The following is a 27,092-nucleotide window of genomic DNA, read 5'->3' as shown; positions in this document are numbered from 1 at the left end:
AACTTAAAATTCCTGTTCCCTGAAGGCGGAGACCAAAAGAAAGCACCACCACATGGTTAAAAGATCAAGCTCCCAAGGACATAATACAAGAGCAAAAATACATGTGATAAAACATAGACGTGGTGGAGCCAACATGGCCGAATAGGAACAGCTCCAGTCTACAGCTTCCAGCATGAGCGATGCAGAAGACGGGTGATTTCTGCATCTCCAGCTGAGGTACTGGGTTCACCTCACTGGGGAGTGCCAGATAGTAGGTGCAGGACAGTGGGTGCAGTGCACACTGCATGAGCTGAAGCAGGGCAAGGCATCACCTCACCCAGGAAGCACAAGGGATCAGGGAATTCCCTTTCCTAGGCAAAGAAAGTGGTGACAGAAAGCACCTGGAAAATCGGGTCACTCCCACCCTAATACTGCGCTTTTCCAACGGGCTTAAAAAACGGCACACCAGGAGATTATATCCCGCACATGGCTCAGAGGGTCCTACACCCACGGAGTCTCGCTCATTGGTAGAACAGCAGTCAGAGATCAAACTGCAAGGTGGCAGCGAGGCTGGGGGAGGGGTGCCAGCCATTGCTCAGTTAGTTGTTTGATTAGGTAAACAAAGCAGCTGGGAAGCTCAAATTGGGTGGAGCCCACCACAGCTCAAGGAGGCCTGCCTGCCTCTGTAGGCTCCACCTCTGGGGGCAGGGCACAGACAAACAAAAAGGCAGCAGTAACCTCTGCGGACTTAAATGTCCCTGTCTGACAGCTTTGAAGAGAGTAGTGGTTCTCCCAGCACGCAGCTTGAGATCTGAGGTTGGGCAGACTGCCTCCTCAAGTGGGTCCCTGACCCCCGAGTAGCCTAACTGGGAGGCATCCCCCAGTAGGGGTGGACTGACACCTCACACAGCCGGGTACTCCTCTGAGACAAAACTTCCAGAGGAACCATCAGGCAGCAGCATTTGCGGTTCACCAATATCCGCTGTTCTGCAGCCACCGCTGCAGATACCCAGGCAAACAGGATCTGGAGTGGACCTCTAGCAAACTCCAACAGACTTGCAGCTGAGGGTCCTGTCTGTTAGAAGGAAAACTGACAAACAGAAAAGACATCCACACCAAAAACCCATCGGTACGTCACCATCATCAAAGACCAAAGGTAGATAAAAACACAAAGATGGGAAAAAAACCGAGCAGAAAAACTGGAAACTCTAAAAATCAGAGTGCCTCTCCTCCTCCAAAGGAACGCAGCTCCTCACCAACAATGGAACAAAGCTGGATGGAGAATGACTTTGACCAGATGAGAGAAGAAGGCTTCAGATGATCAAACTACTCCGAGCTACAGGAGGAAATTCGAATCAATGGCAAAGAAGTTAAAACTTTGAAAAAAATTAGACGAATGGATAACTAGAAAACCAATGCAGAGAAGTCCTTAAAGGACCTGATGGAGCTGAAAACCAAGGCACGAGAGCTATGTGATGAATGCAGAAGTCTCAGTAGCCGATGTGATCAACTGGAAGAAAGGGTATGAGCGATGGAAGATGAAATGAATGAAATGAAGCAAGAAGAGAAGTATAGAGAAAAAAGAATAAAAAGAAATGAACAAAGCCTCCAAGAAACATGGGACTATGTGAAAAGACCAAATCTACGTCTGATTGGTGTACCTGAAAGTGACGGGGAGAATGGAACCAAGTTGGAAAACACTCTGCAGGATATTACCTAGGAGAACTTACCCAATCTAACAAGGCAGGCCAACATTCAAATTCAGGAAATACAGAAAATGTCACAAAGATATTCCTCGAGAAGAGTAACTCCAAGACACATAATTGTCAGATTCACCAAAGTTGAAATGAAGGAAAAAATGTTAAGGGCAGCCAGAGAGAAAGGTCGGGTTACCCACAAAGGGAAGCCCATCACACTAACAGCTGATCTCTCGGTAGAAACTCTACAAGCCAGAAGAGAGTGGGGACCAATATTCAACATTCTTAAAGAAAAGAAATTTCAACCCAGAATCTCATATCAAGCCAAACTAAGCTTCATAAGTGAAGGAGAAATAAAATACTTTACAGACAAGCAAATGTTGAGAGATTTTGTCACCACCAGGCATGTCCTAAAAGAGCTCCTGAAGGAAGCACTAAACATGGAAAGGAACAACCGGTACCAGCCCCTGCAAAAACATGCCAAATTGTAAAGACCATCGAGGCTACGAAGAAACTGCATCAAGTAACCAGCAAAATAACCAGCTAACATCATAATGACAGGATCAAAGTCACACGTAACAATATTAACTTTAAATGTAAATGGACTAAATTCTCCAATTAAAAGACACAGACTGGCAATTTGGATAAACAGTCAAGACCCGTCAGAGTGCTGTATTCAGGAAACCCATCTCATGTGCAGAGACACACATACACTCAAAATAAAGGGATGGAGGAAGATCTACCAAGCAAATGGAAAACAAACAAATGCAGGGGTTGCAGTCCTAGTCTCGGATAAAACAGACTTTAAACCAACAAAGATCAAAAAAGACAAAGAAGGCCATTACATAATGGTAAAGGGATCAATTCAACAAGAGGAGCTAACTATCCTAAATATATATGCACCCAATACAGGAGCACCCAGATTCATAAAGCAAGTCCTTAGTGATCTACAGAGAGACTTAGACTCCTACACAATAATAATGGGAGGCTTTAACACCACACTGTCAACATTAGACAGATCAACAAGACAGAAAGTTAACAAGGATACCCAGGAATTGAACTCAGCTCTGCACCACGCGGACCTAATAGACATCTACAGAACTCTCCACCCCAAATCAACAGAATATACATTCTTTTCAGCAGCACACCACACCTACTCCAAAATTGACCACAGAGTTGGAAGTAAAGCACTCCTCAGCAAATGTAAAAGAACAGAAATTATAATAAACTGTCTCTCAGACCACAGTGCAATCAAACTAGAATTCAGGATTAAGAAACTCACTCAAAACCGCTCAACTACATGGAAACTGAACAACCTGCTCCTGAATGACTACTGGGTAAATAATGAAATGAAGGCAGAAATAAAGATGTTCTTTGAAACCAATGAGAACAAAGACACAACATACAAGAATCTCTGGGACACATTCAAAGCAGTGTGTAGAGGGAAATTTATAGCACTAAATGCCCACAAGAGAAAGCAGGAAAGATCTAAAATTGACACCCTAACATCACAATTAAAAGAACTAGAAAAGCAAGAGCAAACACATTCAAAAGCTAGCAGAAGGCAAGAAATAACTAAGATCAGAGCAGAACTGAAGGAAATACAGACACAAAAAACCCTTCAAAAAATTAATGAATCCAGGAGCTGGTTTTTTGAAAAGATCAACAAAATTGATAGACTACTAGCAAGACTAATAAAGAAGAAAAGAGAGAAGAATCAAATAGACGCAATAAAAAATGACAAAGGGGATATCACCACTGATCCCACAGAAATGCAAACTACCATCAGAGAATACTAGAAACACCAGTATGCAAATAAACTAGAAAATGTAGAAGAAATGGATAAATTCCTCGACACATACATCCTCCCAAGACTAAACTAGGAAGAAGTTGAATCTCTGAATAGATCAACAACAGGCTCTGAAATTGAGGCAATAATCAATAGCTTACCAACCAAAAAAGGTCCAGGACCAGATGGATTCACAGCCGAATTCTACCAGAGGTACAAAGAGGAGCTGGTACCATTCCTTCTGAAAATATTCCAATCAACAGAAAAAGAGGGAATCCTCCCTGACTCATTTTATGAGGCCAGCATCATCCTGATACCAAAGTCTGGCAGAGACACAACCAAAAAAGAGAATTTTAGACCAATATCCTTGATGAACATCAATGCAAAAATCCTCAGTAAAATATTGGCAAACCGAATCCAGCAGCACATCAAAAAGCTTATCCACCATGATCAAGTGTGCTTCATCCCTGGGATGCCAGGATGGTTCAACATATGAAAATCAATAAATGTAATCCAACAAATAAACAGAACCAAAGACAAAAACCACATGATTATCTCAATAGATGCAGAAAAGGCCTTTGACAAAATTCAACAACCTTCATGCTAAAAACTCTCAATAAATTAGGTATTGATGGGATGTATCTCAAAATAATAAGAGCCATCTATGACAAACCCACAGCCAACATCATACTGAATGAGCAAAAACTGGAAGCATTCCCTTTGAAAACTGGCACAAGACAGGGATGCCCTCTCTCACCACTCCTATTCAACATAGTGTTGGAAGTTCTGGCCAGGGCAATCAGGCAGGAGAAGGAAATGAAGGGTATTGAATTAGGAAAAGAGGAAGTCAAATTGTCCCTGTTTGCAGATGACATGATTTTATATCTAGAAAACCCCCATTATCTCAGCCCAAAATCTCCTCAAGCTGATAAGCAACTTCAGCAAAGTCTCAGGATACAAAATCCATTTACAAAAATCACTAGCATTCTTATACACCAATAATAGACAAACAGAGAGCCAAATCATGAGTGAACTCCCATTCACAATTGCTTCAAAGAGAATAAAATACCTAGGAATCCAACTTACAAGGGATGGGAAGGACCTCTTCAAGGAGAACTACAAACCACTGCTCAAGGAAATAAAAGAGGATACAAACAAATGGAACAACATTCCATGCTCATGGGTAGGAAGAATCAATATCGTGAAAATGGCCATACTGCCCAAGGTATTTATAGATTCAATGCCATCCCCATCAAGCTACCAATGACTTTCTTCACACAATTGGAAAAAACTACTTTAAGGTTCATATGGAACCAAAAAAGAGCCCACATCAACAAGTCAATCCTAAGCCAAAAGAACAAAGCTGGAGGCATCACGCTACCTGACTTCAAACTATACTACAAGGCTACAGTAACCAAAACAGCATGGTACTGGTACCAAAATAGAGATATAGACCAATGGAACAGAACAGAGCCCTCAGAAATAGTGCTGCATATCTACAACAATCTGATCTTTGACAAACCTGACAAAAGCAAGAAATAGGGAAAGGATTCCCTCTTTAATAAATGGTGCTCGGAAAACTGGCTAGCCATATGGAGAAAGCTGAAATTGGATCCCTTCCTTACACCTTATACAAAAATTAATTCAAGATGGATTAAAGACTGAAATGTTAGACCTAAAACCATAAAAACCCTAGAAGAAAACCTAGGCAATACCTTTCAGGACATAGGCACAGGCAAGGACTTCATGTCTAAAACACCAAAAGCAATGGCAACAAAAGCCAAAATTGACAAATGAGATCTAATTGAACTAATGAGCTTCTGCACAGCAAAAGAAACCACCATCAGAGTGAACATGCAACCTACAAAATGGGAGAAAATTTTTGCAACCTATTCATCTGACAAAGGGCTAATATCCGGAATCTACAATGAACTCAAACAAATTTAGAAGAAAAAAACAACCCCATCAAAAAGTGGGCAAAGGGCATGAGCAGACACTTCTCAAAAGACGACATTTATGCAGTCAAAAAACACATGAAAAAATGCTCATCATCACTGGCCATCAGAGAAATGTACATCAAAACCACAATGAGATACCATCTCACACCAGTTAGAATGGTGATCATTAAAAAGTCAGGAAACAACAGGTGCTGGAGAGGATGTGGAGAAATAGGAACACTTTTGCACTGTTGGTGGGACTGTAAACTAGTTGAACCATTGTGGAAGTCAGTGTGGCGACTCCTCAGGGACCAAGAACTAGAAGTACCATTTGACCCAGTCATCCCATTACCGGGTATATACCCAAAGGATTATAAATCATGCTGCTATAAAGACACATGCACACGTATGTTTATACAGGCACTATTCACAATAGCAAAGACTTGGAACCAACCTAAATGTCCAACAACAATAGACTGGATTAAGAAAATGTGGCACATATACACCATGGAATACTATGCAGCCATAAAAAATGATGAGTTCATGTCCTTTGTAGGGACATGGATGAAACTGGAAACCATCATTCTCAGCAAACTATCGCAAGGACAAAATAATCAAACACCACATGTTCTCACTCATAGGTGGGAATTGAACAATGAGAACACATGGACACAGGAAGGGGAACATCACACACCAGGGCCTGTTGTGGGGTGGGCGGAGGGGGGAGGGATAGCATTAGGAGATATACCTAATGCTAAATGACCAGTTAATGGGTGTAGCACACCAACACGGCACATGTATACATATGTAACAAACCTGCACGTTGTGCACATGTACCCTAAAACTTAAAGAATAATAATAATCAAAAGGAAAGAAAACAATGTACTTGCATAGCACTATAGAACAAGTGCACCTAATAGATATACACAGAAGATTTCATCCAGCAGTATTTGAATACACATTCTTCTCAAGCACACATGGAACGTTATCCAGGATATATCGTATGTTGGGCCAACAACAACAACAAAATCTCTCCAAATTTAGAAAGAATAAATTTATATCAACGTTTTAAATCACAGTTTTATAAAACTAGAAAACAATAACAGAAAAAATTTAGAAACTCACAAATATGTGGATATTAAACAACATGTTCCTGAACAACAAATGGGTCAAAGTGGAAAAGAAAAAGGAAATCACAAAGTATCTTCAGAAAAATAGAAATAAAAACACAACATACAACAACTTCTGGGATGCAAAAAAGCCATTGTTATACAAGAGTTTACAGTGATATATTTCTATAATAAGAAGAAAGAAACAACGTGACTTTGATTTGCAAAAGCCTTGGAAAAAACTAATTAATCCTAATGTTAGCATAATAAACAAAATAATAAAAATTAGAACAGAAAGAGATTCAATAAAAGACAACAAAAAAGATAAAAGCAGAGAAATAATTTACATATAAAATTTATCTAAATTAAATAATTTAAGAAAAATGAGAGGAGTAAATTTTATTTTTTATTTTCAAGTTGAAACATTAAGTCTCTTATTTTTATTTTATTTTGTGTTTATGCTTACAATAAACGGTTCCCAAAATTTTATCCTTAACTCATAGACATTCAATTTGTCTATAGGGTTTGTATTAGGCACCTAAGGTGTGGCCTTGGGTTTGTGAAAGAGGATTTGTGGAGAAGAAAAAAGCAGACTAAGAGAAAGTGATACAAAAAACCCATGGGAAGGGGACAGTGCACAGTTGGTGAAAGGACTGGTTAGTGCTATAGACACTGTTCCACGCAGGGTAACTCTGATTTCTAAATGTGTGTATGCAGGCAGATGAGAGAGACAGAGGGCCTAGAAGCCTAGGATAGTGGAGAAAATAGGTCACTGGTGCAGATACAAGATGTGGGCATAGGAGTAAGCCACAAGTCTTCTGGGCACTTAGGTAGCCTATTAGTAGGAAACTCTAGATGCAGAGGTTCAGCACAGTTCCTGAGGGTGAAGCCTTGTTATGGGAGGGGTGAAGCTACATCATTGCCTAGTGTGCATGTGCGTGAGTGTGCAGGAATCACTTTATAGCAGCAGGGTGGGGAGAGGAGTCTTCCCTCAGAACTCCATCCCTTTTAGTCCTCAATTCCCTCTGACCCTGGATGAGACCTCTTATCACAAGACAATTCACATTGTTACAGCATGTGTGTAAAAAAATAGTCTTTATTCCCCAAAAGACCCACAGTATACCTCCAGCCAAGGTTGCTGTGATATCTTTGTTCTAAGGCCAAATATATGGAGTTTGTTGAACACCAACCAATTCATCAACACCAACTGGGAGTTTAACAACCTAATTCTGACACCACCCAGATTCGGCATAGACCCCATAAGTTCAGGACTCAGTCCCACATTATCCCAACTGCACATGCCTGTCACAACCAATATGGGCACATCCATGCTTCTGAGCAGCTATCTATAAATCATAAGCTCCCATAACCCTCTTCGTCAAGTTTAATAATTGAGAAACTACTCACAGAACTTGGCAAAATATTTCACCTGTTTACCCGGTTATTATAATAAATACAATTCAGAAAAAGACAAATGCTGAGAATGGATACAGCAAAGAAAAGTAGAAAAGAAAGATGGGTTGGGTAGCGAGTCCTGGTAAATAGTGATGTAAGAAAACTCTCTAATTCTTTGTGTTCTGTGAGAACAGCTTATTGCAAAGAAACACCTTTACCATTGTGACCTAGATGGTACAACCTCTTTTAGATATCACAGATTCGCAGATTCTCCACATTCCCATTTGTTCCTCATAAACAATTAAACACTTTTGTCTTCAGAGTTCAGAAGAAAATACTTGTTAGGCTCAGTTTGCTTGTTTCTTTTTTCCCCCAGGCCCCTGGCCTCTGCTCCACCTTCAGTCTGAGTAAACATACAACCCCTCTTTATACCCCTCCCAAGAACAGGCTGATTTCAGGGTGAAACCTTCTCTAATCTTGAATGGATTTTGCCACTCTGCATTGTTCCCTTCCTCTCCCACCCTTCTTTCTAATGAGGCTCTCTCTTCCATTCGAAAGACAACTCTTTTCTGCCTAGTATTTTTGATGTTTGCAGATATTATGCTTGATGCTTCCACTATTGCAATACTCCTTTAGGATAAAGTCTCTAAATTTATTTTATTTGAACATATCTAGAAATAGCCCCAGGACAATAACAATTACACCCTCACAGAGAACATCTCAGTCCTCCTCCCATCTCAAATCTCACTGCATCTGCTTTGACTCTCATAACTGGGCTTTGAGCAATGGGTAAGGTCCTGGACCTTCTAATTGTATGGAGGTCAGAGGATTATAAAACCCACGCATATCGAATATGCCCCTTGAGTGGTACACAGAGTTTCATAACAGGACCCATTTCACAGGTGAGATATAGAGACCTGGATGACCACACAGCCAAACGTTGAAATTGTCACATGCCCACATGTACACAGCCCACAACTGAGGTTCTAAGCCTCACACCCATGGGCAGTCAAAGGTTGAAGTTGTGACTCTTACATATCGATCCAGTCCACAGGTTAAATGGTGACTCTCCCACCAAGATTCAGCACAGCATTGAGGCTGGGACTCCCTTACCAGGACACAGCTTGCAGAAGGGATTGGGGCTCTCACATGAGGATGCATTCCGCTGTTGAGATTGTGACTCATGTACTTGGACCCAACTCACAGGAGCTGTTGACTGTTCTACTTGGAGTGGGTAAATATGTGGGATTGGGGGTCTCATTTCTGGGCCTTCCCACAGGTATAATTGTGACATACACCTCCACCTAGAACCTTAGTGATTTGACAGTTCTTTTGAGCTCAGCACAGAGATATCTTGTGACTTATACCTGGGACAAACACCTAGGTGATGTGACTATTTTGCCTAGACACTTCCCTCAAAGGAATTGTGATATATCTCTCTACTTTGAACATAGGTGATGTAAAGCTTTTCCCCTAACTGGACCCTGCCCACAGGTAAGGTTATAATATATCACTAAGCCTAGTACTTAATGATGTGACTGTCTGATCCTGTTTGCGCCCTGGCCTCAAGAAGCATAATGACATATCATTGGGCTAAGCAACAAGGTAATGTTGCTTATGTGTGCCTTTGGTCTGGCCCATGTGCACAGGGGGCATTGGGAAATATCTCTGGACCAATCACCTAAAAGATATGACTCTCCTCACTTGCTTGGACTCTGATCAGAATAGAGATTTTGACAAATCACTGGGTTCAGCACCTAGGTGATGTGGCTGTTCCTTCTTTCCTGGGCTCTTCCATCAGAAAAGATTGTGATGTTTTCTGAGCCCAGCACACAAGTGAGGTGACTTATCTCCCTGGGCCCTCCCCACAGAGAGCATTGTGAAATATCTTTGGGATCATCACCTAGGTAATGTGAATCGCCTCTGCTTCATGGGCTTTGCACTCAAAAGGGCTTGTGACTTTTCACAGAAAGCAGCACCCAGGTGACTTGATTCTTTTGGATGAGGGGCTGGGATCTGCCAACAGGAATAATTTTTACATGTTGCTTGTCTAAACCCTAGGTAATATGACTCTTCTTTCCTGCTGGGATCCTGCCCACTGTGTATTGTGACATATCTCTGGGCCCAGCACAGAGGAGTTGAGACACTCCTTCCTTGGCACTGCCCAAAGGGGACATTATGCCATATCTAGGTGATGTGACTCTCCTCTCTTGCCTGGAACCTTTTTACAGTTGGCATTGTAACATATTGCTGGGTCCAGCACCAGGTGATGTTATTGTTATCCCAGGGCCCAGCCCACAAATGAAATTGTGGCATATCTCTGGGACCATCACCTAGGTGATTTGACTCTGCTCTTCTGCCTGGACACTTTCCACAAAAGGAATTGGGACATATTGTTGGGCCCAGCTCCCAGATGATGTAACTGTCCTGCCTCGGCCCCTGTGCACAGGGGGCATTTTGACATACTTCTTGGCCAAGCAGCTGGGTGATATGACTCTCCCGAATGGGCTATTCTCCCAGAGAGAATTGTGATCCATCACTGGGCCAATGATGTAGGTGATGTGTCTCTCCTCTGTTGCCTAGACCTTGCCCAAAATAAGAATTGGGACATATCACCTGATCCAGCACCTAGGTGATGTGACTTTTGGGTCTGTCCCTGCACACAGGTGAAATTGTGAAATATATATAGTCATAGCTTAAAGGTGGTATGATGACTGTCATATACAGAACAAGCTAAGAGAAGAGATTTTGACTCTCATAGCTAGGCTTAGGGCAAGAGGCATTGTCCTACGTCTCCTACTTTAACGAAGGTCATAGTGTATTATGGGCACCAAAGCACAATGTATTAAGCCCTCAGGTGGTACAGAGAGTGTCATAACAGGACCCAGCAAAAAGGTGAGATTGTGACTCTCATATGTACAACCAGCTGACAGAATTGTCAACCTCACACATGGACAGTGCCCAATGGTGAGGTCTTAAATCTCACATGCAAGCCCAATTCATATTTGGAATTGTGACTGTCATACATAGACGCAGCCACAGGTGAGATAGTGACTCATTTTTGAACCCATCTCACAGGCATAGCAATAAAACTTATACCTGGGCCCAGTCAACAAGATAAATTCACAATCCTGTGCATTTTCCAGCTAAAGGTATAAGAGTCAGCCCCTCTTGTGGGTTGAGTCCAAGTATGCAAGTTAGTCCACAACAGTGGACTAAATCAGTGAACGAGAGCCCAAAGCTCACCTGAAGACTGTGTTTTAATAGGGGAAACACAGTCCCCAGGTGTTCTAAATCATGGTCTTGAAGTTATCATCCCATCTGTGGATTGGATTGTCATATGAGATTCACAATTCCAACTTTATGGCTTCTTGGCGTGTGACCAGAACCTCAACATTGGGCTCTGTTCCCGTCGGAGGGTAACGATCCTTATTTTTGGCTGGGTGTGCATACAACTGCCACAATTTCACCTGTGTGATGAACTACATTATGGCACTCTTGGAGCACTTGATGGCTTTATACAATGTGCATGAAGGTCAAAATACTCCATGACCACCCTATAAGTTGAAGACACAGGACCTTCATTTTTGCCCTAAGACTAACTACAAGAGTCAAATATTTTCACGTATGAGTCATCATCCCACCTGTAAGCTGCACCCATGTATATTTCACAATTCCAGTTGTGGGGAGAGACAAGGCACCAGAGTCACATCACCCGGGTGGTGGTCAGAGATATGTCACAATTGCCACTTTGGGCAGGATCTAGGCAGCAGAGGAGAGCCCCATCACCCAGGTGATTGGCCCAGTGAGAGGTCAAAATCCCCCCTGGGAGCAGGGGCAATTCAGGAAGGTTTTATCACCTATGTCCTTGTCCCAGCAATATGTCACAATACCCTCTGTGGCATTGTTATATCACCTGGGAGCTGGACTTGCTGATATGGTACAGTTATATCACCCAGGAGCTGGACCTGGTGATATGCTGCAATGCCTCTTAGGGGCAGGTTCTGGCAGGAAGGCAGAGTTACATCACCTAGGTGACAGGCCCAGGGATATTTCACAATCCCTTCTCTAATTAGAACCCAGGCAGAAAAGTTACATCATTTGCATTAAGGGTCCAGTGATATGTCACAATCTCAACTAAGGGCAGGGCCCAGGCAGGAAAGGAGAGTCACTTCACTTTGATGACTGACCCAGAGATACATCATAATTTCCCTTGAGGGCAGGGCTCATGCTGAAGAGGCACATAAATAAAGTGCATGGTCCAGGTGTATGTGACAATCTCAACTGCACACTGGGCCCAGGCAAAAAAGTAAAATTAACCAGGTGCTGGGAAAAGGTATATGTCACAATCACACCTTCGAAAAGTTTAGGGATAAGATTCAAAATCTTACAAATGTCCTAGCTTCACTTATGACAGTCAACATATCTTGTGAGGTGCGTTGAAGTACTCAAGTCACAACCTCAACAGTGGACTTGATCTGTGCATGAGAATCTGAACCCCTCTTGCAAACAGTGTCCCAGTAAGGGAGTCACAGCCTCACAGGTGTTCTGAATCTTGGTGTGAGAGTCACTATCCTACCTGTGGACTGCATCCATGTATGAGAGTCAAAGTTCCAACTTTTGACTGCCTCTGAGTGTGAGATTCAGAATATCATAAGTAGGCTGGGTTTTTGTGGGAGGGTGAGAATCTTTACTGTGAGCCAGGTGTGCATATGAGAGTCACAATCTCACCAGTTTGCTGGTTCCTGTTATGAAACTGTCTATACCACCTGATGGTTTTACATGGTGTATCTGAGAGTCACAATCTGCTTTGAGATTTTTGTGCTTTCCCAGGTGTATGTTACCATCTGAAATTTATGATTATCCCCATTGCCCTGAGACCAGGCATGACCGTCAACATCTCTCCTGTTTATTGGGTTCAGGTATGACAGCAATTTATGTTCCTGTGATTTGGGTACAGAAATGGGTCAACAGCCCTCCTGTGGCTCAATCCACATGTGACAGGTACAATTCCAACAGAAGACTGTATCTGTCAGTGAGGCTCAGGTACTCATTATTCTGCTCTGTCCATGTGTATGGGTGACAACTGTAACAGTCAGCTAGGTGTTCATACAATAGTCACAATCTCAATGTTGTGCTGGGTACTATTAAGACATTCACTGTACCATCTGAGGGCTTTACACAATATGTGTGTGTGGTAATCACCTGTTATTATTATTTTTTTAAAGTAGAAAACTCAGGACTTTATTTTTTGGCTTAAGCCTAGCTATGAGAGTCAACAGCTCTCTTATTGGCTGGATGCAGGTATAACAGTCATCACTGGGCCTGTAAGCTGGGTATAGATATGACTCACCATCCGATCTTTGGCCAGATTCACATTTGACCGTCAATATTTTAACTGTGTATTGTGTCCCCATATGAAAGTTACGACCTCACCAGTAAGTTTGGTCAATTTGTGAGGGAAACAATGCTAATTGTCATTTGGGTGTGCCCACAGAGTCACAGTTTTACCCCTGTGCTGGGCCCTGCTATGACATGCTCTATATCACCCAAGGGCTTTATAGAATATGCATGAGTATTGTAATGCATCCATCTTTCTACATGTAGAAGACCTGGATCCTTGCCTGTTTCCCTAAGCCTGACTATAAGAGTCAAAATCTCTTCTATTTGCTAGTCCACATATAAGAGAGTCTTCATCATACCTGTGGGCTGGACCTAATTATATGTGACAATCCCACCTGTGGGCAAAGACCAGGAGGGACAGTCACATCAACTAGGTGCTGGGCCAGTGATATGTCAATATTTTTCCTGTGTGCAGGGTCCTGGCAATAAAAATTGTATCTTCTGAGTGCTAGGCAAAGCAATATGTCACAATCCACCCTGTAAACACGTTCCAGGCAGAAGACAGTCATGTCACCTAGGTGATGGTCCCAGTAACATGTCATCATTCCTACTGTAAACAAATTCAAGACAAAGAAAATGGTCAGATAACATAGGTGATGGGCCCAGAGATATCTCACAATGACCCTTGTGGACTGGCCCAGGCAGAATGGGAGAGCCACATTACCTAGGTGATTGGGCCAGAGATATGTCACTTTTTCCCCAGAGGGCAGAGTCCAGGCAGGAAAGTCACATATTCTAGGTGCTAAACCTAAGTATATTTTACAATCTAAATTGTAGACTGGGCCTAGGCAAAAGATTAAATCAGTCAGATACTGAGCAAAGGTGTATGTCACAGTCACACCCCTGTAAAGGCCCAGAGATAAAATTTGCAATCTCTCATATGCCCCAGCTTTGGATTCAGAGGCAATAGTTCCTGTGAGTTGCACCCAAAAGGCAGGTAACAACCTTAACAGTAGACTGAGTCTGTGCATGAGAGTCCCAATCTCACCTGCAGACAGTGTCCCAGTGAAAAATAAAAACATCACAAAGTGCTGAACCTTGGTCCAGAGTCACCATCCTACCTGTACATAGAATCCCTATATGACAGTAACAATTTCAGCTTTTGACTGACTCTAGATGTGAGATTCAGAAGCTTAACAGTGGGCTGTGTTCATTTGGAAATTGACAATGCTTTGGCTGGGAGTGCATATGAGAGTAACAATCTCACTGGTATTTTGGGCCATTTTATGATGTTCTGTGTGCCACCTGAGGGCTTTAAAAAATAGGAATGAGTCACAATACTTGGCCTGGTGTGGTGGCTCATGCCTGTAATCTCAGCACTTTGGGAGGCTGAGGTTGGCATATCATGAGGTCAGGAGTTCAAGACCAGCCTGACCAACATGATGAAACCTCGTCTCTACTAAATAAAAATACAAAAATTAGCCGGGCGTGGTAGCACATGCCTGTAATCCCAGCTACTCAGGAGGCTGAGGCAGGAGAATCATTTAAACCCAAGAGGTGGGGGTTGCAGTGAGTCAAGTTCGTGGCACTGGACTCCAGCCTGGATGACAGAGTGAGACTCCATTTCAAAAAAATATGTCACAATACTGAGAACTGTATGCTTGTGTGGACACATGATCTTACACATTGCTTTAAGCCCAGAGAGGAGAGTCAGCATCTCTCCTATTGGCTGTGTCCAGGACTAATATTTATCACTGTCCCTGTGAGTGGGGTCCAGAAATAAGTCAGCATCACACCTGTGGCAGTCACAATGTCAACTGTAGGCTGCATCCACGAAAGATTTAGCATCTCAGCAGTGGGCACTGTCTGTATGTGAGGGTGACAATCTTAACTTTTGACTGGATGTGTATGTGAAAGTAACAACCTCAACTGTGTGCTGGGCCCTGTCTGAGCATACTCTGTACTACCTGAGAGAATTGTATCATATGTTAGGGTTTCATATTTCTCTGTGACCTCTGTACAGGTAGGAAACTCAGGACCTTACCCATTGCTCTAAGGCTAGGTACGAGTCAACGTATGTCTTATTGGCTTGGTCTAAGTATGAGAGTCAACACCATGCTTTTAAGCTGGATCCAGAAATTAGTCATCATCCAGCCTGAAGGCAGATCCACATATGACAGTCACAGTTTCAGCTCTGAACTGCATCCATGTGTGAGATTTAGAATCTCACTAGTGGACTCTGTCCATGTATGAAGGTGACAATCCTAATTGTTGGCTACATGTGTCTTCAAGAGTCACAAGCTCACCTGTTTTCTGGGGCCTGTTATGTAACTCTCTATACACCCCGAGGGCTTTATAAAATACATGTGAGTGTCATAATCTTCTGTGACCTTTTATAATTAGTAGACCAAGGACCTTCGTTGTTGCCCTAAGCCTAGCTATTAGAGTCAAAACTTCTCCTATTGGCTTGGTCCATGTAAGAAAGCCATGATCATGACAGTTGCCTGGGCCTCAGTATAAGTCAAAACCCCACCTGTGAGCAGAACCAGGGAGGAAAGCCACATCACCTGAATGCTGGGCCAGGGAAATGTCAATATCCCTCCATGGGCAGGACCCACACAGGAAAGTCACATCACCTTTGTGCTAGGCTCAATGATATGTCACAATGCCCACTGTAGCCAGAACCCAGTCAAAAGAGTCACATCACCTAGGTGCTGGACCAGCAATATGTCACAGTCCTCCCTCTTCATGAGGCCTAGTCATGAGAGAAGAGTCATACCACCTGGGAAATATGCTGGTATTTCTGTTACTGGAGGCAGGGCACAGGCAGGAAAGTAGAATCTCATCACCTAGGTGATGGGCTCAGAGATACCTTACAATACCCCTTCTGGGCAAGGCCCAGACAGGACAGTCACATCATCTAGGTGTTTGGGTTAGGTATAAGTCAGAACAACCCAACTGTTGGCAGGGTTCATGCAGGGAAGTAAAGTCAATTAAGTGCTGAGAAAAAATTATGTCAAAGTCACATATGCTGGAAGGCTCTGGGATGAGATTCACAGTCCCACACAGTTTCTGGATCAAGGCATAAGAGACAACATCTGTGATTTGTGTTAAGGTACACAGATCACAATATCAGTGATGGACAGAATTCATGCATGAAAGCTCCAACATCACCTGCCAAAACTGTCCAATTAGGGCAGTCACTGCCTCACAGTTGTGTTGAGTTTATACCCAAACTCACCATTGGTATAAAAGTCACCATTCTACCTGTGAAATTGATCCATGTATGAGAGTCACAATGTCAACTTTCAACTGATCTGGATGTGATATTCAGAACCATAATGGGCTATGTCTATATGGGAAGATGACATTCCTGACTGTATGTTGTGTGTGCATAGAAGAGTCACAATGTTACCTCTGTGGTGGGTCTCTATAAGACACCCCTTGTGCCACGTAAGAGCTTCATATGATCTGCATGAGAGTGAAACCTGCTCTGAGAACTTACTGATGGTATAAACCCATGATCCTACATGTTGCCCTAAGTTCAGGCATGAGAGTCAATGTGTGTCCTATTTGCTGGGTCCAGGTATGAGAGTCATCAATGTGCCTGTGAACTGGGTCCAGAAATGAGCCATCATCTCATTTTTGGATGGATCCAGATATGAGAGTCACAATTCCAACTGTGAGTTGTTTCTGTGAGTGAGATCCAGGACCTCATGAGTGGGCTCTGTTCACATTTAATCTTAATTGTGGTCTGTGTGCATACAAGAGTCACAATCAGAATTTTGAGCTGGGCTCTGTTTTAACACTCTCTGTTCCACCTTAGGGCATTATACAACATGCATGAATGTTGTAATTCTTTAAGTCCTCTGTAAAAGTATGAAGCCCAGGATCTTATCTGTTGCTGTAAGCCTTGATGCAAGAGTCAACATCTCTCATATTTTCTGGGATTAGGCATGAGAGACATTGACATGCCTATGAACTGGGTCCAGAAATGGGTCACCTTCCACTCTGTCTCTAGATCAACATATAACAGTCCCAATTCTAACTGTGGACTGCTTGCACATGTGAGGTGCAGATCCTCACCAATGGACTTTGTCCATGTGTGACAGTGACAATCCCAACTGTTGGATAGTGTGCCCATGAGAGGCAAAATTTTACCTCTGTAATGGACTCTGATAAGACCCAAGTATTTTATACAATATTCATGAGTGTCATAATCATCTGTAATCTTTATACAATTAGGAGACTCAGAGCCTTACTGATTGTTCTAAGCTTAGGCATGAGAGCCAAAATCTCTTCTTTTGGCTGGGCTCTCATATGACAGTCATCATTATTCCTGTGACCTGAACCTAGATATATGTCACAATCCTACCTGTCGACAGAACCAGGCATAAGAGTCACATCACCTGAATACCGAGCCAGAGATATATTAGTATCCCCCTGGGAGTTTGGTGCTGGTAAAAATTCACATCACTATGGTGCTGGGACCAGTGATTTGTTACAATGTCCCCTGTGTGCAGAACAGGCTGAAGGATTACATTGCATGAGTGCTGGGCTCAGCAATGTGTCACAATCACCTTTGGGAATGGGGCCTGGGCAGGGGAGGATAATCACATCACCTGGAAATGAGACCAGAGGTATATCACAGTGCCACCTGTGAGAAGGGACTATGCAGGAGGGCCACATTACCAAGGTTATTGGCTTAGGTATATGTCACAATCTAAACTGTGGGCTTTCTTCAGGTGGTATATTCAAATCAGTCAAGTTCTGGTTGGGCAAAACTATATGTCACAGTGACACCTGTGGGAAGGTCTAGGAATGGAACTTACATTCCTGCACATATTCTGGCTCTGGGTATAAAAAGTATGCACCTCATAAACTTTTACATGCCTCATGTGTCCAAGTATGCAAGTCATAATTTCAACAGTAAATTGGATCCATGCATGAAAGCCTCAACCTCAGACAACACACAATAGGAGAGTTAGAAACCTAACATATTTGTGGAATCTTGGTCAGAGACTCATCAACTCACTTGAAGGCTGGATCCACATATAAGCATAATAATGCCAACTTTTGACTGCATTTGGGCATGAAATTCAACAGTGGACTGTGTCCATGTGGGAGTGTGAAAATCTTTACTGTTGGCAGTGTATGCAATGACAGTCAAACCCTCAACACTGTACTGGGCCTTGTTTTATTATTCTTTGCACCACCTGTGGCTTTTTATGATATGTTTGAGACTTGCAATCCACTCTGAAACCTTGTGCTTATATAAACCCATGATCTTACTTGTTACTCCAAGCCCAGAAATGAGATTCAACATGCCTTCTATTGACTGGTTCAGATATGAATCATTACCATGCCTGTGAGCTAGGTCCAGCAATGAGTCACCCATTTTACCTATGGCCAGATTCACATATGACAGTCAAAATTGCAACTGTGGACTGTGTCTATGAGTGAGATTCAGGGCCTTAACAGTTTGTTATGTCCGGGTGTGAGATTGACAATTTTAACTGTTGGCTGTGTGCTGGGCCCTGTAATGACACTCTGTGTACCATTAAAGGGCATTATAGAATATGCACAAGCTTCCTAATACTTTGTGATCCTTCCAAATATAGGAGTCCGAAGTCATGATACATTGCCATAAACCCAGCTAGAAGAGTCAGAATTTCTTCTATTGGTTGTGTCCATGTATGATAGTCATTATTATGCCTGTGAACTGGACCCAGGTATATGTGACAATACCACCTGTAGGCAGGGACCAGAAAGGAGAGCCACATTACCTGAATGCTGGGCCAGAGATATGTCAGTATCCATTTTGAGAGAAGAGCCCTGGCAGGAAAGTCACATCACCTGGCTGCTGAGCTTAATGATATGTCACAATACTCTTTGTGGGCGGGGACAAGACAGGAGAGTCAAATTACCTGGGTCCTGGTTTCAGCAATATGTCACAAATTACCCTGTGGACAGAGCTCAGGAAAAAAGTGAAGAGTCATATGACCTAGGTGATAGGCACAGAGATATGTCACAATGCCTCTGAGAAAGGGGCTCAGGTAGAAGAGTTATATCACCAGAAAATATGGCCCAGGTAGATTTCTCAATCCCAACTATAGACATTGCTTAGACAGGAGAGCCACATCACCTGAGTGCTTGGCCCATTGATTTGTCACAATCTTTTTGGCAGGGAAAGTCTAGGCAAAAAAGAATAGTCAAATCTACCAGGTGCTGGGCCCAGTAATACGTCACAATAACCCAGGTAAGCAGGTCCAAGGCAAAAGAGAAGAGTCATATCACCTAGGTGATAGACCCAGGGTTATGTCAAAATTTCAAATGGGGATGGGGCCCAGACAGGAGAGAGGAGAGTCACATCACCTAGGTGATGGACCCAGGGTTATATCAAAATTTCAAATAGGGATGGGGCCCAGACAGGAGAGGAGAGTCACATCACCTAGGTGATGGACCCAGTGATATGTCACAAAGCCCCTTGTGGGCTGAGCCCAGGCCAGAGAGGAGAGTCACATCACCTAGGTGATTTGTGCATAAACATTTCTAAATCTACTCTGAGAGTATAGCCCAGGCAGGAGAGTCACATCACCTATGTGCTTGGCCTAGGTATAGGTCATAATCCCATGTTTAGATGGGACCTTGGCAGAATAGTTAAATCAACCATTTGCTAGGCAAAGATATGTGTCAAAATCATGCCTGCAGAAAGGTCCAGGGATGAGATTCACAATACTGCATATGGCCTGGCTCCAAATATGAAAGTCAACACCTTTTGTGAGTTCTGTCCAAGTACATGAGTCACAATGTCAACAGTGGAATGCATCTGTGCATGAGATCCCCAAACTCATCTAAAAACGGTGTCTTAATAAAGAAGAAACAGCCTAACAGGGTGTTTAATGTTGATCCAAAATCCCCCATCTTATCTGTTGTCCAGATACATGTATGAGAGTCACAGTTTCAACTTTCAACTGCCTTCAGGTGTGAGATTCAGAACCTCAACAATGGGCTGTGCCCATGTAGGTGGATGATAGTCCTTACAGTTAGCTGAGTGTGCAGACAAGAATCACAATTTCATCTGTGTGCTGGACCCTGTTATGAAACTCTCTTTACCACCTGAGGACATTGTACTGTATGCTTGATTGTTGTAGGGCTCTGTGACTTTCATACAAGTAAGAAACCCAGGACATTCCCTGTTGCCCTAAGTCTAGTTACTAAAGCAAACATTTATTTTATTGATGGGGTCCAGGTATTAGAGTCATTATTGGGCCTGTGAGCTGGGTCCAGAAATGAGTCACCATCCCACCTGTGGCCAGATTTACATATAACAGTCACAATTCCAACTGTGGACTTCTTCTGCATGTGAGATTACAGATCTCACAAGTGGGCTCTGTCCATTTATGAGGGTGACAAATCAAATTTTCAGAAGAATGTGGCTATGAGAATCACAATGTCAACTGTGTTCTGGTTTGTATTATAAAACTCTCTGTACCATCCAAAAGCTTCCTAATATATGTGTGTGTCAGACTCTTCTGTAACTTTTCACAAGTAGGAGACTCAGGACCTTATCCTTCACCCTAAATCTATCTATGAGAGTCAAAATCTCTTTTATTGGGTGGTTCTGCATCTGAAAGACATCATGATGCCTGTGTGCTGAGCCTAGGTGGAGGTCATAATCCTATCTGTGAGTGAACAGAAGGCAACAGTCACATCACCTGGGTGATGGGACAGATATATGTCACAATCCCTTTTGTTGACAGGTGCCAAAAAAGGAGGTACATCACCTGGGTGCTAGGCTCAGTGATATGTCACAATGCCCAGTGTATGCAGGGTACAAGCAGGAGAGTCATATTACCTTGGTGCTTGGCCCAGTGATATGTCCAATCCATAGGGAGGGCACAGGTAGCAAAAGAGAGTCACATTACCTTGGTGTTGGGATAGACCTATCAGTCTCTCGGTCATTCAGGGCAAGATATCTCTTTAGATATCCATGTAACAGAGCCCCAGCTCCTCTGTCCTCAGAAGCAAAAGCTGGTGGAGACCAAATAGGGCTTGAAACGTAAGTTACCTAAAAAAGCAGAATGTCCTGGGCTTTGGCCTCTCCCCTTCAAGCACAACCAGATACTTCTCAGTACACCAGCAATGGAAAAAGGCTCCTGACTCCACCCCCTCATTTTTCCTCCTCTGCACTCTGATGGGGCAGACCAAGGAGGAGGAGAACTGAACTCTGGCCCAGCCAGGGGAGAATCAAGTTTGAAGAGGGGGGCCATGGAGACGATTGCGTTCACGGGTCCCCTGGCCCGAGGTTGCAGGCCCAGGCTTCAGCCCACATGTCACATAGAGCAGGTTCTACGATGCTGCTGGAAGGCCTGGAAGAGCATCTGCAACTGCTGTTTCTTCCTTTTCGTAAGTGCTGAAAACGTGAACACTTTCCCAAGGTTTTCAGATATGCCCAGGCATGCCAAGCTGAAGACGGAGCTAATGGCGTTCTTCAGTATGGTTTATCTCCTTGCCTGCCTGGGCAGCAACCAGCCCTAATCTTGCCAACCCAGCTGCCCCAGGCTGGAGGCCATCCTGTTGTGCCTCCTCCCTGCAGTTCCACTCCTCCTCTTTTTCTTCTTCCTCAACCACCGGCATACTTTTTGTCATCCTATTTGTCATCACAGTAGAGTGCCTGACACTATGGAGACCCGGGAACCCCACCTATCTCAGGTCCTGCAAAGGTCAGGTGAACAGGCAAGAAGTCCAGAAGGAAAGTCATCTGCCACCTCCAGAAAGAACAGAACAAAACCCCTACACTCCAAGAAGAAGTCAGCAGGCCAGTGGGAAGTGCCAGTCTAGCCCACAACAACCTAGGCATATGGGGTGCTCCGAGGTTCATGCGCGTGTCCTGCAGGCTGGAGCCCACACCAGGGTCCGCAGTCTGTTCTGGACTGGAACTAGTGCTCTAGCTGGTTACCCAGGCGTCCCCGATGGGGAAAGGGTGGAAAGGTTGAAAATCTTCAGCACAGAGGATCACCTCGTGTGGCAGCAACCAGCCCTGCCCGCGTGGCACCAGCAGCCCCAGATTAGAGGTGGTCCCATCAAGCCTCATCCATACAGCATCTCTCCTTTTTTTTTTTTTTTTTTTTTTACCTCATGGCCCTAATCCCCTACTTTGGATCATCCTCCTTGTCACAGTGGGTCACCAGGCACCGTAGAGACTCGGGAAATGCACAGATATGGGGTCCTGCAGTATCCAGGTGAACATGCCGGGAGTCAGAGAGGAAAGTCCTCTGAAGCTTCCAGAAGGAATGGAACAGACCTGGCACTGAAGGAAGAAGCGGGGCTCCCAGTGGCGGATGCAGGCCCCACACGTGGCAGCAGTAAACGTGCAAGGCGCTCCTTGGCCTGCGCCTGTTTCTTGAAAGCTGGAGCCGTGCAGAGGCACGGGGTCACTCTTCCACACATAAAATAAGCTGTTGGGCTGGCTGCTTCACCCAGCACCTGGGCCGTGCCATAGAGAATGTTGGATGCTGCTTTCCTGCTGGCTGCAGTGTCTGCCACTTTAGCGACCTCAATAACACTTCACCCACAGGGACTCCCTGGTGTCCAGCTTTCAAGCCTGGGGTTTCTCAGCACCCAGTAATTCCAAAAGAAATGCTCTACCATGGCATGACCAAGTGCCAGAAACAAAACAAAACAAAAAAATCTGAGAGAAGTCCATTCGTCACTTTGACTTTTCAAAGGTGACATTTGTCCCTCTTTGAAATCTTAAGAGTGCATGAACAGGCTATTCTAATAGACCTCTGATTCATACTGATTGAAAGGTGAATTCTGATTCCAAGGTACTTTTCATTCTCATATTATGTCTGCTTTCCCTGGGCCCCTCTAAGTGGAAGCATGATGACTACTTGTCTTCTTAGCACTGTGGGGACATGGAGCCTTAGATGGAAGTGTGTCAAAAACAACATTCCATAAATGACTGTCACTTCCAATTTTCAAGAAATGTGGGAAACTATCCATGATGTATAAAACACTGTTGGCCAAAAATGCACATTTGGTAATGTAAAAATGAATGGTATAAACTATTCTACATATGTATGCCCATGATGGCAATTTGGACATCAGAAAATATGGCCAAATTCAGCAAGAGGAACCTGTAAGCTCATGGCTGTTAGGAAACTTAACTTCTGTATACTAGAACCTATCAAAGTTATTTCTCCATGTCAATCTGTCCAAACAAATTGTGAGATGTTTATTTCTACAGAATTCCTATAGAATCCTAATGGGTATGACCCTTCTGACCCCATCCTCAAAGCACTGGTGCCAGTGGAATTGCACTTGCTTGTGCTTCCCCCTATTTTGTTAAGAGTGGAAATATTTAGTGACAGGGTGGGTTGGGAAGGTACTGTAGTAATGCTAAGACCCCTAGCGGGGTAGGTCAGGTCTCCTGAAGCCCAAGCCTTTTTACAATAAATAAATTAAAAGTTAGAAAAAAATAAAAAGAAAATGGAAATCATTCTTTTTCGTTACTCACCACAAAGAGAAACACACAGGGTCTAGACATGTCTGTTGGAGCCAGGCTTGTCCTGGGAAGATGGGAAGTGCTGAGCAGGAGCCCTGGGGATGGAGGGCAGGTGATATGGGGCTCCCAGGGAGATGCAGCCAGGGTCAGAGCCTGGCCCAATCAGGCTGGCAGGAGCCTTCTGAAGGCCAGGAAAGATAGCACAGGACACTGAAAACTTAAGCGACTCATCTGAATCTCAGCAGCCCTGCCACGGGGGGCCTGTTCAGCCCTGAGGATCTCAGTCACTGAAGGCAGGTGGCTGGTGGAAGGGGCTAGGGAGCTTCCTACTGCCAATGCGGGAGTCCACTGCCCTGCCCACTGGAGAGAGCCTCCTTGGTGCAGGGCCCAGTTCCATCAGTCTGTGGGTCTGTCCAGGGGGACATGCTGACCTCTGTGGCCATGCCCATCTACCAGAGCCTTATCTCCTCAGTCTGGAGAAGTGTAGGACAGTGGAGACTGGATAGGACTTGAATGGGAGGCCCCCTAAAAATAGTGTGTCATGAGCTTTGGCCTCTCCTCTCCGAGCAGAACAAGATGACCGCCTCTGTCCTGTCTCCTCGCAGTGCCCAGCACTGTAGCAGGGCTCTTGGCTGTCACCTCCCCCTGCTCTGCCTCCTCAGCCTTGCACACTTCTCAGGCAAGGCAGATATCAAGCCTCTAGAATCTTGGCACAGCCACGGGAGGAGTGAGCCAGAAGAGAACCAGGGCAGTGGAGGCGCGGGCTGCGCTCTCACTGGTGCCACAGACCTAGGCTGTGTTCCCAGGCTGCCGTACAAGGGGTACTCGGTGTGGGTCCCAGCGCCCCTCAGTGGCCTGAGTGATTGGCTGCAGCTGCAGCTTCTTCCAGTTACTGAGCAACGGGGGCCTGTATCATTTCCAAAGGTTTTCAGACAATCCCCGGTGACTCCTGGCAGAATGTGGTTATTTTGGCGATCTCCAGAAGGGCACAGGGCCTTGCCCCCAAGTAGCACCCAGCAATATCCGCATCCACCCAGGCACTAAGCATTTGTGTTAGGCCTCTTTCTGGAAGCTCACCTTCTTCTGCTCACCCTATGTCTTCCCCACCCAGGTACTTCTGGCCATCCTGCTTGTCAGCACATTGGGAAAACTGGGTGCTGGAGACTCGGAAACCACCGTGCAGACCTCGAGTCCTTCCCAGGCCCAGCCAACAGGGTGGTGAATCGAAGAGAAACGTCATCTTCTGCCTCCTGAAGGACCAGAACAGAACCTAGAAGTCATGCACCAGTGAGGCTGCAGGTGCAGCCCACAACAAGGCCGTAACGTGGGGCGCTCCCTGATCTGCCCTTTTTTTCTGGAGGCTGGGGCTTACCCGGCCGAGGTCGCCCTTTAGGACAAGGAATCAGAGCTTTGCTGCCTGCCTTACCTTGCTGGGGCAGAGCCAGAGGGAATCGCTGCTGAAGCTGTCCTGTGGGCTGCTGTGCCTGCCCCTTTAGTGACCCCACGGAAACACCTCCGCAACAAGTAATCCACAGTGTCCTGCTTGCCAGCCTAGGCTTCCTCATCACCTGGTGTTTCCGAAGAGAACAATCTACACTGGAATGACCAAGCTCTAGAAACAGGAGGATGCAAAGAATCTGTGGAAAGTCTGTTTGTCATCTGGATTCTTAGAAGATACACATTTTCCCTTCTTGTTATATTCAGTAGTGCATGAAGCAGATATTACAGTAGATGTGCAATTCACACTAAAGTTGATAGAAGGGTAAAGTCGTATTCTAAGGTACTTTGTGGTCTCAAATTTGTCTGTTCCCAACCCCATGATGCCCTTAAAAGCTGGACAGTTATCATTGAGAGTGGAGGTAGAAAGAAACTAGCTAGTCAGATACAGCACAGTCCTCGGCAGAACGTCCCTTCTAAAGAAAAGCAGCCCAAGAAATCACTTCTCTTTAACAAAGAGCAACCTGGAAGATGGGGCTGCAATCATAGATAAGGAAGCTAGAAGCTTATATGAGAGGGTATGACTGCAGCTGCACCAAAAGAAGGGACCACCTTAGGCCAGACACATTCAACATGGGGGGCTCCACCCAACTTTTTTGCACATGCACAGTAGGAAAGAGATAAGCAACTTGGAGTAGCTCAGGCTAAGAACCCGCCTGCATAATACAAGGCTGGAGTGTGGGCTGCCAGAGATTCGTGTTCTATGGAGATGACACACCTGGTCCTAACCATTTTTTCATGCCCTATGTGGATAAGACACTCCCTTCCACTAGCTCATGTATAAAAACCATTGCATTTCACTCCTGAAAGTCAAGAGTTTTTGAGGATCCCTCTCTGCAGCGGAGAGTTGTTCTCTTTCTTTCACCTATTAAACCTCTCCTCCAACATCACCCTTGGTGTGTCTGCATTCTTGATTTCCTCAATCATGAGACCAGGCATCACCCCATATGATAAGGCCACTTGATCATGACTTGTCTCTTTGCTCCTTGGGACATGGAACCTTCAATGAAAGTGTGTCCAAAAGGACATTTCATAAAGTGCTCTCACTTCCAATCTTCAAGCAATGTGGGAAACTATCCATGTGTAAAAAACTTTTGGCTGAAATGCACAATTTCTAATACAAAATGAGTCCCATAAATTATGTGTGTGTGTTATGGCCATTGGGATATCATCACATATTGCCACATTTAGTAAGAGGGACCCGTGAACTTCTGGCTAAGAAACTTAAGTTCTACATACTGTCATCTATGAAAGATAGTTCTTCCTGCATTTCTCCAAACCAATCTTGAAATGTGTATCTTGTATAAAATTTCTATATAATCCCAGTGAGTTTCACCCTTCTGGCCCCGCCCTCACTGCACTGGTACCAATGGAATTGCATTTGCTCATGCTTCCCCCTTGAGGTCATAAACATTTAGCGACAGAATGGACCCAGAAGGCACTAAAGCAAGAGCTGAAGCCTTCTGAGTAGGTGAGTAGACATGGCCTGCAGCCTGGACATCTTCACAATAAATAGGTTGTAGGTCAAGTTAGAAAAAAAATGGAAATTATTCTTTTTCTTTGAACACCACAAAGAGAAATGCACAGGATCTAGACGTGTCTGTGAAGCTAGATTTGTCCTGGGAAAGTGACAAGGGCTGAGCAGGAGCCCTGGTGATAGAGGGTGGGTGAGATGCAGTCCTTACGGAGAGACCACTAGGGTCAGGGCTTGGCACACTGACGCTGGCAGGGGCCTTCTGAAGAGCAAGGGGGATGGCCCAGGACACAAGCCTGAAGTGACCTGTCTGAGCCAAACATCTGTTTAGGTCCACCTGAATCTCAGCAGCCTTGTCAAGG

At 44.3% G+C, this 27,092-nt stretch overlaps 1 long non-coding RNA gene across 1 annotated transcript in view; it reads left to right on the top strand.

The window, feature by feature from the left end:
* The window catches only part of LOC129137331 (uncharacterized), a 105,516-nt gene extending 79,370 nt beyond the window's left edge, over nt 1-26,146 (top strand). The window contains exon 2 of the long non-coding RNA XR_010152596.1: nt 24,871-26,146. This is a non-coding gene — a long non-coding RNA (uncharacterized LOC129137331). The remainder of the gene's footprint in view (nt 1-24,870) is intronic.
* The last annotated feature ends 946 nt before the right edge of the window (nt 26,147-27,092 follow it).

This window comes from Pan troglodytes, chromosome 18 (assembly GCF_028858775.2).
Source record: "Pan troglodytes isolate AG18354 chromosome 18, NHGRI_mPanTro3-v2.0_pri, whole genome shotgun sequence".
NCBI lineage: Eukaryota > Metazoa > Chordata > Mammalia > Primates > Hominidae > Pan > Pan troglodytes.
The sequence above is the reverse complement of the archived record's forward strand: the minus strand, read 5'-3'. Positions and strand labels throughout refer to the sequence as shown.